Below are 13,337 nucleotides of genomic sequence, written 5' to 3'. Positions count from 1 at the left end.
AATAAACAACTACATGGACAAGACCTGAGAAATATTGATGGAAAGCATGATAATAATTCAACATGGGCATGGCTAAAATTGGGGACCAGTAAGAAAGGGTTGAATTTTGCTGCCCATGAACAAGAACTTCAAACTAATGCGATGAAAGCAAAGATTCAAGGAATTAGTACTAACAGTACATGTTGACTCTGGTAAGAAAAGGATGAAACTGTGTCACATTTCATCTGTGAATGTCTAAGGATTGCACAGATTACAAAATCAGACATGATAATGTGACAAAATTAGTGCACCGGTTATTATTCAAAAAATATACCTTGCCAGCCTCCAAAGACCCATGGGAACATCAGGTAGAGATTATGTCAGAAAATGATGAAGTCAAGATCTCATAAGATTTCCAAATCCAAATTGATAGACATCTTGAACATAACACAGCAGACATAGTAGTAATAGAATGAAGAAATCTCTGGATCATTGACATTGCAATTCCAGAGGATGCCAGAGCTGAAGACAAAGAATTGGGAAAACTAACAAACTAACAAGCAATGGTTGTTGTGGGTTTTTCGGGCTCTTTGGCCGTGTTCTGAAGGTTGTTCTTCCTAATGTTCCACCAGTCTCTGTGGCCGGCATCTTCAGAGGACAGCACTGTCCTCTGAAGATGCCGGCCACAGAGACTGGGGAAACGTCAGGAAGAACAACCTTCAGAACATGGCCAAAGAGCCCGAAAAACCCACAACAACCATTAGATCCCGGCTGTGAAAGCCTTCACAAATACAAATTAACAAGCAGTTGCAGATCTCATAAATAACGCCATCAGAGTGACAAAAAATGGCAATATTAGGAACAGCATACATACTACTCCCATATTTAACAGATACTTAGGTTTTTGGTTAAAACTTGTATCTGTTATAAAATATCACCCAATATTTTACAATTTTGATTTACTGTGCCTGGTATTTTTAATAATACAGTAATACTAAATATTAAAAATGGCATCCCTTTGATGTGAGGCCTGTTAAACTGCACACTGTTCAAAGCTCTGGTTTATTCACTCTCTTCTGCCTTTGATTAAAGCCTGACTTGTCTTTATATCAGTTTTGTGAAGAATTAGGAAGGATGAACCACCTTTTTTTATTCCTGAAGAATGAAACTACTCACTCACTCACTCCCTCACTCCCTCACTCCCTCACTCACTCACTCACTCACTCACTCACTCACTCATTCATTCATTCATTCATTCATTTCTGTTTTAACTTATATGCTGCCCACTGTACACAAAGGTCTCTGGGCGGCTTAAAACAATTACAATACAGTAAAAAAGATAAAACAATTAAAATACAATTAAATTATATACTCTAAAAATTGCCATTAGGACCCACAGTTGATATTATTTCAATTAAAAGCCTTCTGGAACAAGAAGGTTTGACCCGGCGCAAAAATGTCATCAGCGTTGGCGCCAGACGAATTTCAGTCAAGAGGGCATTCCATCGTCTGGGGGCAGCTGCCAAAAAGGCCCTTTGTCTACAAGCCATCCCTTTTACCTCCTTGAGGGACGGCTCTTGCAAAACGGCCTCCTGGCTAGATCTTAACTGCCGGGTAGGCTCATATGGAAGGAGGCGGTCCTTCAGGTATCCAGGGCCCAAGCCGTTTATGAGCAATACTAAGTACAAGCTTTGTGACCAGCTTTTTAACCCACTTCCTTTTTAAAAATTTCAAAGGAGTACATTTTCCAATATAGATTTCCAGGTGTACAATTCTGAACAAAAATCTTTCCTCTTTAAAGATGCTTGTTTTCACCTCTTATTACTACTCATCATTCATTTTCCAAAACTGATGGCTCTGTGATTCTCTCTGCACCAAAGCCAGCTTCTAATCCACACATTAACCTCACTGCCTCTTCATTGTATAAACCCCTGGTAGCTTTCCAAGATAGACAACTGTTCAGAGAAACAATCTGTTGCAGTGAAATCTAAAAGGAGTCATCACACCTTAAAAATTAGCAAATGTATGGCATAGATTTTCATTGAAGAACTAAACTATCCATAGTGACAGAATTGCTTTAAATAATTCCAAAGTATGAGCTTTCAAGACAGAAAGGTTCAAATACTTAAGAAGTAGATGAAAAGTAGTGCTGAAATAAATCAGAAAAAAAAAATCCAAAGGAGTTCAATATAGCCCTGGAAAAAACTATAGGTAGTCAGCCACATAACCTCTTTCTAAGCCATCTTAATCACACAGTTTCCATACAAAACATCTACAATCCATATCATACGCTTCATATGCTACCAGATATTTCATTAGTATAACGATTTTCCTGCAGCTTTCCAGTGGTGGCAAAAAATATTTTTAAAACATTGACTTTCCACAGAAGTTCTGTGAGAATATCTTTTATAGCCCAGCAGGCTTAGAAGATGGAAGATCACAATGCCTAAAATTCCATGTGCGCTTTTGGAAACAATTCAGGTTCAGTTTGGGACCTGCCTGAAAAGTATTTTCAGACATGGACAAATACAGGTGGTATGCCAGAGCATAGCATAAGAAGTGCTAACATGTCCTGGAAAGGTGACCCACCATGTCAGGGCCTCTGATATCTGTTGGAATGGAGAACTTCCATATAGTTTTTCTCTCATGCCTAGTGGTCCTCAAACTGGGGTCCCCAGACGTTCTTGGGCTGCAGTTCCCAGAAGCCTTCACTACTTTCTGTGCTGGCCAGGATTTCTGGGAGCTGCAGTCCAAGAACATGTGGAGATCCAAGTTTGAGAACCACTGAATAGAGCAATGGTTCCCAACCTTAGATAACCCGGGTGTTCTTGAACTACAACTCCCAGAACTCCTTCGCCACCAGCTGTGCTGGCCAGGCTTCCTGGAAGATGAGGTGCAAGAACACTTGAGTTACCCAAGGTTGGAAGCCATTGATACAGAGAATGAAATTATCCCATGTGGATTAGTAAGAGCACACTAGGGCTACATACCAAACCTTGATAGCCCAAGAGGAATCTTTGAAGCAAGGGCTGAGCCAGGACATTTTACTGTCTGGAGATGGCTAATAGCACTCTCAGACTCCAAGTTAAAGAACATAGTACCAAATGCTAGCCGTGCTATTCTGACATGTGAGGCAGAAAAATCCCACAAGCTCCTCTCCCCATCCCTAGCAGTAAAAACTGCAAGTAACACACTATATCACTAACGATTTGCTGCACTTTCATGACAATGAAAATCTGTTGCCTCAGGCAGCTCACACAAGGCCAGCCCCATCTCAAAGTGCTATCATGTGTGAGTCTGAAGAAAGTTTTTAGTCCTTGCTTTCTTAGTGCAGGGATAGACAGATCTTCGACTTGTGAGATCTAACTTAACAAAAAAAATTGGAAACTGCCATTGGAACAAAGAGACTATCCCATTCTGACGTAGCGGGATGAGATCCCACACACACACACACACACACACACACACACACACACACGAGAGAGAGAGAGAGAGAGAGAGAGAGAGAGAGAGAGAGAGAGAGAGAGAGAGAAAGAAAGAAAGAAAGAAAGAAAGAAAGAAAGAAAGAAAGAAAGAAAGAAAGAAAGAAAGAAAGAAAGAAAGAAAGAAAGAAAGAAAGAAAGAAAGAAAGAAAGAAAAACTCCTTGAATCACGAGTTGCTGTAAAATTCAAGCCTGGGGACTGATAAATAATAATAATAATTAGCAATAATAAGCAGTCACAAGAAGACTGTCTCAATTACATCTAACATTAACTCGAACATATATGTGATTTCATCTCAGATCATGGGCTACCTATCATGAATAATTTGGCCCACAGACCTGGCTGCAAGTGAAATAAAAAAACAGATACTTGTTTTTTGTGTGCTAGAACCAACCATAACTTACAATCCTTCTTTTCACACCCACATTCATTCTTGATTACCCACAAAATTTATTCAAGTTCAGCAGTTTAATTTGATGCATCCATGTTACACATTACTCATAAACAGCCAGAATGAATGAAACAAAACAAAAGAACACTTGCCACTTTTTGCTTCCCGTGGCATATGGGCATCAAATGTTATAATATATTGCATAAAAACAATCTGCATTTATGACTAGAGATAACGCTTGTAAAACCATTTGAAAATTATGGTTGTTATGATACCTATCAGATAACCCATAACTTATTTTAGGGGCAGCCACCTAGAGTGGTCGCAATGACCAGATATGCGGGGTATAAAATAAAATAAATAAATAAATAAATAAAATAAAGTAGTAAAGGTAAAGGTAAAGGTTCCCCTTGACAATTTTTGCCCAGTCGTGTCTGACTCTAGGGGGTGGTGCTCATCCCCTTTCCAAGCCATAGAACCAGCGTTTGTCCGAAGACAATCTTCCATGGTCACATGGCCAGTGCAACTTAGACACGGAACGCTGTTACCTTCCCACCGAGGTGGTCCCTATGTATCTACTTGCATTTGCATGCTTTCGAACCGCTAGGTTGGCGGGAGCTGGGACAAGCGATGGGAGCTCACTCCGTCGCGTGGATTCGATCTTACGACTACTTGGTCTTCTGACCCTGCAGCACAGGCTTCTGCGGTTTAGCCTGCAGCGCCACCACGTCCCTAAAAAAAGTAGTAGGGCGTATCAATTTCTGTTCTCCTCAGATATGAAAACCTAAGCTTGGACTACAACTCACATAATACTTTTTTGAACTACAGTTCCCAGAATATCCCAGCCAGCATTGCTTCACAACTTCAGGAAACAGCATTATAAATACAGTAATTGTTCATTTACACCAATGGGTTTGTGGCCCATGGATTGCATGCAGTATCCCAGAGTGATCAAATATGGCCCCCAAATCTCCTGAGCCCCTTGAACTGCCTGTTTAAAATGACATCCTATTACTGGTTGTTATTAGATTTTAAAAACTTTTGTTGGTTACACATATATCTTATCTTTCTTCCAGTGACAACCAGATGTTACACATGGCTTTCCTTCTCCCCAATGTTTAATAACAACAACCTTATCAGGTAAGTTAGACTTAGTAGTAGTTTTACCCGCAGGCTAAGCAAACGGTTGCTCAGGGTCTGGGATTATGAGGGGCTGCTAAAAGCAGCGGTTCCACTAAATTACAGTTGTTATGTAATTGTTATATGTCAATGTTATGTCACATTTTCAGAGCCTGGGAACATTACTAATTTTTGGACTACAGTTCCCAGAATCTCTCAACCAGTAATTTTCGCTTAATTTAGTAATGTACTGAGGCCTCTTGAGTTTGACATCATTTATAGGCTCAACAAGTCTTAATCTGGCCCTGATAGGTCTAAGAGAAGAAGCCACATGGCCGAGATCAACCTATCAGTTTCATGTTTCAGAGGAGATTAGAAAGAGGCTGTCCTAAATCCCAGTCCACCACACTAAACATTATACCATACTGCCTTTCATGCCCAGAGCATGAAACACTAGCTTTTCGTCTGTGTGATGTCTTTCATAGCTGAAGTGTTTCTTGACATGCAACCTTGGCAATGCTTGTACTCACAAACCCTGCTCCCCATCCCCCGCCCGTGATCCACTGTGCCCTTGGCTTGCTGCTTTTATGATGTTTACCAAACTGTCAATCAAAGGTAGCAGCCCAATATCCACCCTGCATCGACACATATTTTGGGGGATCAAAGTCGACAATAAGCCTTTGCACACAAAGGTGCCATAAGCACAGATATTAAAGTTACACACATAGATTTGAATTGGGGGAAGGGGGATGCGGTGAAACAGCAGCAGCCTCAGCTTCATCTCTAGTGATATTATGGCATAGCATCCATACCCTTTCTCAAGCCGTGTGTTGCCCCCACTCTGATGCAAAACAAACATGATATTGAAATGTCAGCTCAGATGGCCTTGGTTTTATAACAAAAAATCAAGTAGGTATATATTGAAGAAAGAACTTTGAAGTTGCTTCTATACAATGGTTTGGAAAAGAGATGGATCTCAGCCCCTGTGCACAGGGGATAATATATTATCAGTTAAAAGTTAATTTTAAAGAGACCAAATTCTAAAGTCTTCCAGTAACCAAACTTTTCTCTCTAGATAAGTACATCTGCACCGTGCCTTATGTGTGAAAAACTGCATGTACTTGGAGCATTGATGTATGATTCCTACAGGACCTGTAAAAATAATAATAAATAATAATAATGTGCCATAGTCAATTCTGACTAATATTGACCCTTTCCAAGATTTTCTAGGTAGAGTATATTCAGAAGTGGTTTATCATTCCCTTGTCCTGGTGGCACTTCTGGAACTGTGTAGCTTGCCCAAGGCCACACAGGCTGGCTGTATGTTTCAAGAGTCCAGATACCACACAGCCCCCCCCCATTCTCCCTCACCCTTCTCTGCCATTATCACCACTCTCTTGTCCACTCTCTTCAACAGCCATCAAATATCATTTTTTAATGCTTAGCACGTAAAGTAGCACCAAACTAACAAAACCCAGTAAGCATATAAATTGATGCTATATACATTTGTTGCTATAGCACTAAACAAAGAGAAGAAACATTTTTTTAAAATGCAGTTTACGAATTTCAGTGTATGCAAAAGGACTAAGGTTCACTACTGTCCCATACCCTGTGCTATGCATCATCAATATGCCCAGCAATAACTCTGAAAAATTTATATATGTGAGCCAGACAAAATGGAAATGCTGCCAGAAGAAGAAGGAGAAGGACAAACAAAATATATTGCCTATTCATGCCAAAATATTGGATGTACTCTTGATTAGAACTAAGGTTGTATAGTTACTGGAATAAATACTCAAAGCAGCAGTGATAAACCTGGCACAGATATTGGGACAAACATCTATCTAGCTTCTTCCTCAGATTATGGAAAGGAAAGGCCAGCCCTGTTTTGATTTCAGGTCAATGGGGATGGTAAATGAGATGCTCTTTTTCCCTCCGTCCTGCTAGCTAACAATAAATATATGAACCCAAGAAAGAGTCTAAAGTAGCACTTGCTTCCTGAAGCCAGGGGTCAAACTAAATGTGAGGTTAGCTGTATCTATGCATTAAGGAGCATCCTTTTATTTGTTTGTTTTTAAATGCAGATAATATCATCCGAGGACAAAGAATATCTGTTGCTGGGGAGGAAAGACATTTATCTCTTCCCTCTCCTGCTAGGGTCTTGATGAGCACCACTAATTTGAAGCTAATAATTTGTATTTAGAAGAAAGCCCCTGTTGTCACCAAAGGAAATAACAGCTTCTGGGTTTTTTTGTGGACTTCAACAGGAGGAGAAACTTAAATTCAAAGATTGAAAGTAACTATTTACTTTTGGAGTAATAAAATAGAACAATGTTACACTTCAAAAGCAATGTAATGTATAATTACAAAGTTAACTCTTTAGTGTAACCAATAATGTTTTCTATACTGTAGTAATGTTCAAAACTCACTTTAGAAGGGCATTTTAAAGCCTTTTAGCAGTATTTTGAAAGGAACTTTTCAAAATTTGTACTCTTATTTTCTTAGTTCTAAGTAGGAAGGGAAGTTGCTTCTTTGTTTTAGTCCTTTGTATTTCTAAAAGTATTTTCAAGGAACAGTAACACAATTGGCCAACAGAGCAAACAAAAAAGTACTTCTTTGTATTCTTCTGGTGTGCAGATAACCACAACACAAATGACTTTCTACAGACAGAGCAAAAGTAATGGCAACCACGTGTCCCCAAAATAATGAGTGGTACAAAAATGTCGAGATTTCAAGATCTAGTTAAATCCTGTTTTCACACTTGACCTGACACAATGGTGATAAATCTTGCTTGTTAAGTGCAAGGGTGGGTTTAACAGGCCCCAGCTGAGCCTACGTAGATCTTGTGTCAGAATAAGAAACTGCTGAAGAAATAATACTGAAAGTAATAATAAGCAGAATAATAACAATAATAAATAACTCAATATCAGTATATAAAAAAGGAAAAGGCCAGTGTAGTCCCGAAGATTACACAAATTCAAGAGTAAGTGATAGTTTTATTGGACCACTAAAAATAAAGCAAATAGCACGTTTTCATGGATGAAATGCACTTCCTCAGACTCTAAGCACACTCCCTTCATGGATGATGTGGGGGCGGGGGAGTCCAGAAATTGATGTTACATATCTGGCAGAGCTGGTCAGTTCTTTTTGTGAGGCTGAGCATCTTACTGTCTCTGTTGCAAGGTTTGGAATTTTTACACCCTGGTTCTTGAAAGTCGCCTAATAAAAGGTATCACCTACTCTTGCAATATCAGTATGTTACCAAGAATTGGCACAACTGGCTTTAGCACATAGTATGGTATAGCAGTTAAAAATCTCAGATAGAGGAGATGCAAGTTCAAATCACCCCACAGCCACAAAGTTGACAGTATGGCTTTGACCTGCTCTTTATTTCTCAGCCTGACCCTACCTTACAGGTCTGTCATAATGTTAAAAATGGAGTGAGAAGGATGGGCTACATCTTGTGTTCTAGGATGAATACTAGGTATAAATCCAATAGACATATACTGTAGATATAGAAAGGTGAGCAGAAGAAAAGACCACCTGTCTTTTTGTTTTAGTAGCATTCTGGATGCTTTGGGAAACATCCATATTAAAGTGAAAGAAGCTGTGTCTGTTTATTTTATTTTATGATGCCATATCAACATGTTATGTTGGTGTTTATGATTATTAATTGTGTTTTGTTCTCTGGCATATGTCTCCCAGTGTGGCCCCAGGCCAGATGGCATGGTATAAAAGTGTACTTGCTTGCTTGCTTGCTTGCTTGCTTGCTTGCTTGCTTGCTTGCTTGCTTGCTTGCTTGCTTGCTTACTTACTTACTTACTTACTTACTTACTTACTTACTTACTTACTTACTTACTTACTTACTTACTTACTTACTTACTTACTTACTTGATAGATAGATAGATAGATAGATAGATAGATAGATAGATAGATAGATAGATAGATAGATAGATAGATAGATAGATAGATAGATAGATAGATAGATAGATAGATAGATAGATAGATAGATAGATAGATAGATAGATAAAGCAAAGCAAAGCAAAGCAAAGCAAAGCAAAGCAAAGCAAAGCAAAGCGTGCTGCTTATATACCACCCCATAGCACTTCAAGCACTCTCTGGGCGGTTTACAAGTTAATTATGCAGGCTACACTTTGCCCCCACCCCACCCCAGCAAGCTGGGTACTCATTTACCAACCTCGGAAGGATAGAAGGCTGAGTCAACCTTGAGCCGGCTACCTGGGATTGAACCCCAGGTCGTGAGCACAGTTTTGGCTGCAGTACAGCGGTTTAACCACTGCGCCACTGTTTATCATAGTTTCTAAAAGACAAGAGTTTCATCTCCTTTGTGACTCACCTTGGGCTAACCAAATGGGGTTTGAAGGGTATAAAACAAATTTCTGGTTCCTGTCTACATATTACTTAGAGTACAAACAGGGTAGCACGCAATGTGTGAGAAGTAGAACTTGGATGCAGGATGTTAAAAGTAACAATGTAACCCACTGCTCATTACTTTTGGGGTAACAAAGAGTAACTCAGTCATTTTTTCTGAGCTTAAAATTAGGGTTCATGTTTTTAACGTAAGAGGCAATATTTGCTCCTGACACTCAGTTCAGTGTGAGTGTGTATGTGTATGTGTGTGTGTGTGTATGTGTGTGTATGTGTGTGTATGTGCAAGTAAAAAAGCAGGGCCGCACTTCTGCTGCCTTCCATGTTAGTTTCAAACTTGAAAAGCTACTTTTTAGGACCCAGACTCCTGGAATTTCCCATGGGCCATGACGGCTGAGGGATTCTGGATGCTGCGCTAGCACTGAAATTATTTTTCTAAGCGATAAATGTGAGTTCTTGCCCATCACAACTAGCACTAAGGCAGCAGACCTGGTAGCTCTGCAGGTCATCAAGACTCGGTCGTCCCTGCTTGAATATATACTGCACTGTAATATTGTTTGGATTATAAAAATTATTTCTGGTTTTGCATCTGTTTGATGCCGTTCTATGAAAACCACTACTCTCTTGGTTTCGTTTCTTTTAGTGATGCGATGCACAGCCTTCCTTCTGGCTGAGCAGTCTAGCTGGCTTCTTTTCTGCCACCCCTCTCGCAATGACTAATGACAATGGAATAGAAGCACCATCTTCTATTTACCGTTCATTATTCCAGACCCCAGGTGGCTGCCCATAGCTGGAAACAGTATGCTACACTAGAGTAAAAGCAGACGTGGCCTGCTTCAAGAGGCCTCCCCTTCAATGTCAGCCATCTGAACCCATGCACTAACAGAAGATTCAAAGTGAGCTGAATTCAGCTGTGTCCTTCCCTTCGTCCCCTAAAGGGAGGAAGTCAAGAGGCTGCATTCTCACCAAAGCATTTTGCATTAACAGGGAGGACCTAGGCACTTCTGACCCTTGGCCTCTAAGGGTTAAAAGGGGTCAGCTATCTGGGATCCATTACCAAGCCCCTATTAGGCTCCTGTTGCCCAGCAACAATATAGAAGGAAAAGGGGGTGGGGAGGAAAGCTTTTATTTCTTTTCCTTTGCTTTATGTTTGTCACAACATAACATAGATACAAGGACAGAGGGATGTTTTATAGGCCAAAGTTGTTCCTGTGCGGGTCCAAATATGCTGTCCTAGATTTCTTTTTATTGATTTGCTTCAGAGATTCACTTCAATCTTCTGCATTGCACTTCAGTTCACAAAATAATTGCACCTGCTGCCTAAAACTGCCTCTTGTTGTTGTCAACCCCCTTTCACCAGCTTTCCTGGACTGAACTGAACAAAAATCACTGCTCAGTCATTGGCTATAGTATTTTCCTTACCGTTTGATCTTTTCCAGTGAGATTTTCAGTGTTGTCTCCAACAGCCTCTGCAAGCTGAGACTGCTAGATGTAAAGGAAGTCTGGGCAAAGAAATATGCACTCATTACATAAGGACTAGAATCTTGACTGTGTGTTTCACTAACAGATTATAAAAACTGAAACTGTCCAGATTCAAACAATGACCCAGTTTTGAAATATATTATTTTAAAAGATCATCCTATAATAACCCATAAACCTTTGCAAGACTCTTGGTCTTGAGATATTTATCTGCTCAGGTTTAACTCAGGTCCTCTTCAGAGTATGCAAATTGTATGGAAATTCCTTGTGATCATTTCTAAATTGTTCAAATATCTAAGCATTTAAGTTCTTCCTACAAGATTTCACATGTGAGCTATGCATGTACTCGGATTCATTTGAGAAAATGGACTGCATTCTACAAAAGTTTAGGTGAAATGAAACTATTTGGTCTTTGGAGTATTACAAGATTCTTTTGGAGGTGATGATGATTTTCACATCTTAACTTGCTTTCTGAAATAATTCCTAATTAGTTCCTTTCCTAGCATGCAAATTGGGAGATGCTTGATTGGAATTTATAAACAGAGGCAATAAAGGAATTGAATCCTTAAGTAAATCAATCATATGCTGTCAACTCCCACTTATGGTGACCCCTTCAGGGTTTTCCAGGTAGAGAGTACTCAGAAGTAGTTTCCCATTCCCTTCTTCTCTAGGTGTCCTGGGACTGTGCAGCTTGCCTAGGGCCACACAGGCTGGTTCTACTCACAGGAGGCCCAGTGGGGAATCAAACACCTAACCTCTGGATCCAGAGCCAGATACCTGCACCATTGAACTATCCAGCCAGCCAAACCCTCAAACCACAGCAAAATTAAACACTGCTATTGTCAGTCACTGGAGGTGCTTTTAACCTGGACAAAGTTGACTACAAAGCAGTTGATTCTGCCCGCAACATCTTTAGTGACTGACATGGAAGATAGGACAAAGCAGAGTTGACGAGATGATGACAGGAACAGGAAATCTGTAAACGTCCCCTCATTTCCAAAAGAATATATTACTCCAGGCCCACACCTTTTGCATTGCAGTCACGGACTAACCGAAGTGATAAATGCACAAGGACACAGACTATTTTTCTCCAACTTTGAAAGCCCAGGGAGAGAGGGAAAGTCCCTGCCAGACATGGGCCTGCATGGAAAGAATTAGCAAGGAAGAACTTTTCTTCATTGAAAATCTCATCTTACCTTGGGTGATAGATTGCTGAGCCTGATGAAAAACGTGCTTGTAAAGGGAGCATCAGGACTGAACTGGCGGAGGAAGGAGGGACCCAGCCCCAGCTTGTGAGATGCCGATTCTTGAGCCCAAAGGGATGCAGTAGCAAGGGGAGAAAGTGACACTTGTCAAGTCAGCGAGTAATTGATCCGGAGTGCCAATTTGCAGCAGCTAAATATTTGGCTTGTCCTCTCAGGATGTGCTCAAACAAACTTCAATTAAGGAGGAGAGAGGCTGTGAGGAGAGGCTAGGGACCACCGCAGCATATTCTTAGATCCAGACGCAGCTGATCGATCCGGAAAGGTTTTAGCGAGATGCTGTGGCATTCTCACTGCCTTTGCTCTGCCAAATGAACGGCTCATGTTTAACAATCCCAGAGGGGTCGAGCCTTGACCTAGAAAAGTTCCCCTCTTCCCCTTCCATGGCCACCATCCGTGGCCTATCCCTCGGAGGCTCTTACGGCAAAACCAAGGAAGGCCAAAAACCTGTTATAGACTGAGACAGCAACATCTTAAAAAGACTGGCACTAACCACACAAAGTAGGTCTTTTCAGCAGAGTTTGAGAAAGGTTCTCTTTTGAATGATGATTCCCAGAAACATACTGGCTGGGGAATCTGGGAGCTGTAGGCCAAAGTAACAACAACAACAACAAACAACAACAACAACATTTCAAAGCTCTGCTTTCCAGTCAAAACCAAAGGAAATACTATATATACAGGCACCTTAAAGACTAATTTATATTTTAATGCGAGCTTTCATGGACAAGTCCACCTCTTCAGACATATCAAGTGAAATACTGTAAAACATGGACATCACAAGTAAAATATTCATGCCAGCTTTGACAGTCAATGATGGTTATGACCTGTGTTTGGTATTCAGTTCTTTTGAAATCTGGTTTTTAAATATTCCCTGAAGAGAAAGAAAAGAGAACACAAGGCAAGAGCAAAAAAGGGGGGGAGGGGTTGTGGTGCTGTTAAAAAGACGAACTGTGAGCAGTAACATGATTAAAGGAGACAGGAGAGGAACAATGTGTGTTAGTATACAGGATATTCATAAATTACTGCATGTTTGAGATGTAACTATATGCCACTGACTCTTAAAGCCAGCGTTAATGTTACTGTATTTCTCTCAATATGTCTGAAGAAGTGAATTTGTTTACAAAAACTCACATTAAAATATAATGGTTAGTTATCTATGTGCCATGAGGTTTTGCCTCCCCCCCTTTGAGTTTTTCCTGATATGCTTGCACAGACTAACCCAGCAATGTCTTCTA

The 13,337-nt window shown here is 40.3% G+C and overlaps 1 long non-coding RNA gene across 1 annotated transcript in view; it reads right to left on the bottom strand.

The window, feature by feature from the left end:
• Positions 1-12,209, bottom strand: part of LOC144583614 (uncharacterized) — a 78,213-nt gene extending 66,004 nt beyond the window's left edge. Inside the window, exons 1-2 of the long non-coding RNA XR_013537516.1 lie at positions 12,037-12,209; positions 10,784-10,863 (exon numbers count right to left, since the gene is read on the bottom strand). This is a non-coding gene — a long non-coding RNA (uncharacterized LOC144583614). The remainder of the gene's footprint in view (positions 1-10,783; positions 10,864-12,036) is intronic.
• Positions 12,210-13,337: the final 1,128 nt, after the last annotated feature.

The sequence above is a fragment of the Pogona vitticeps genome, chromosome 6, assembly GCF_051106095.1.
Source record: "Pogona vitticeps strain Pit_001003342236 chromosome 6, PviZW2.1, whole genome shotgun sequence".
In the NCBI taxonomy this organism is placed as follows: Eukaryota; Metazoa; Chordata; class Lepidosauria; order Squamata; family Agamidae; genus Pogona; species Pogona vitticeps.
This window is presented reverse-complemented; position numbering and strand designations above follow the sequence as displayed.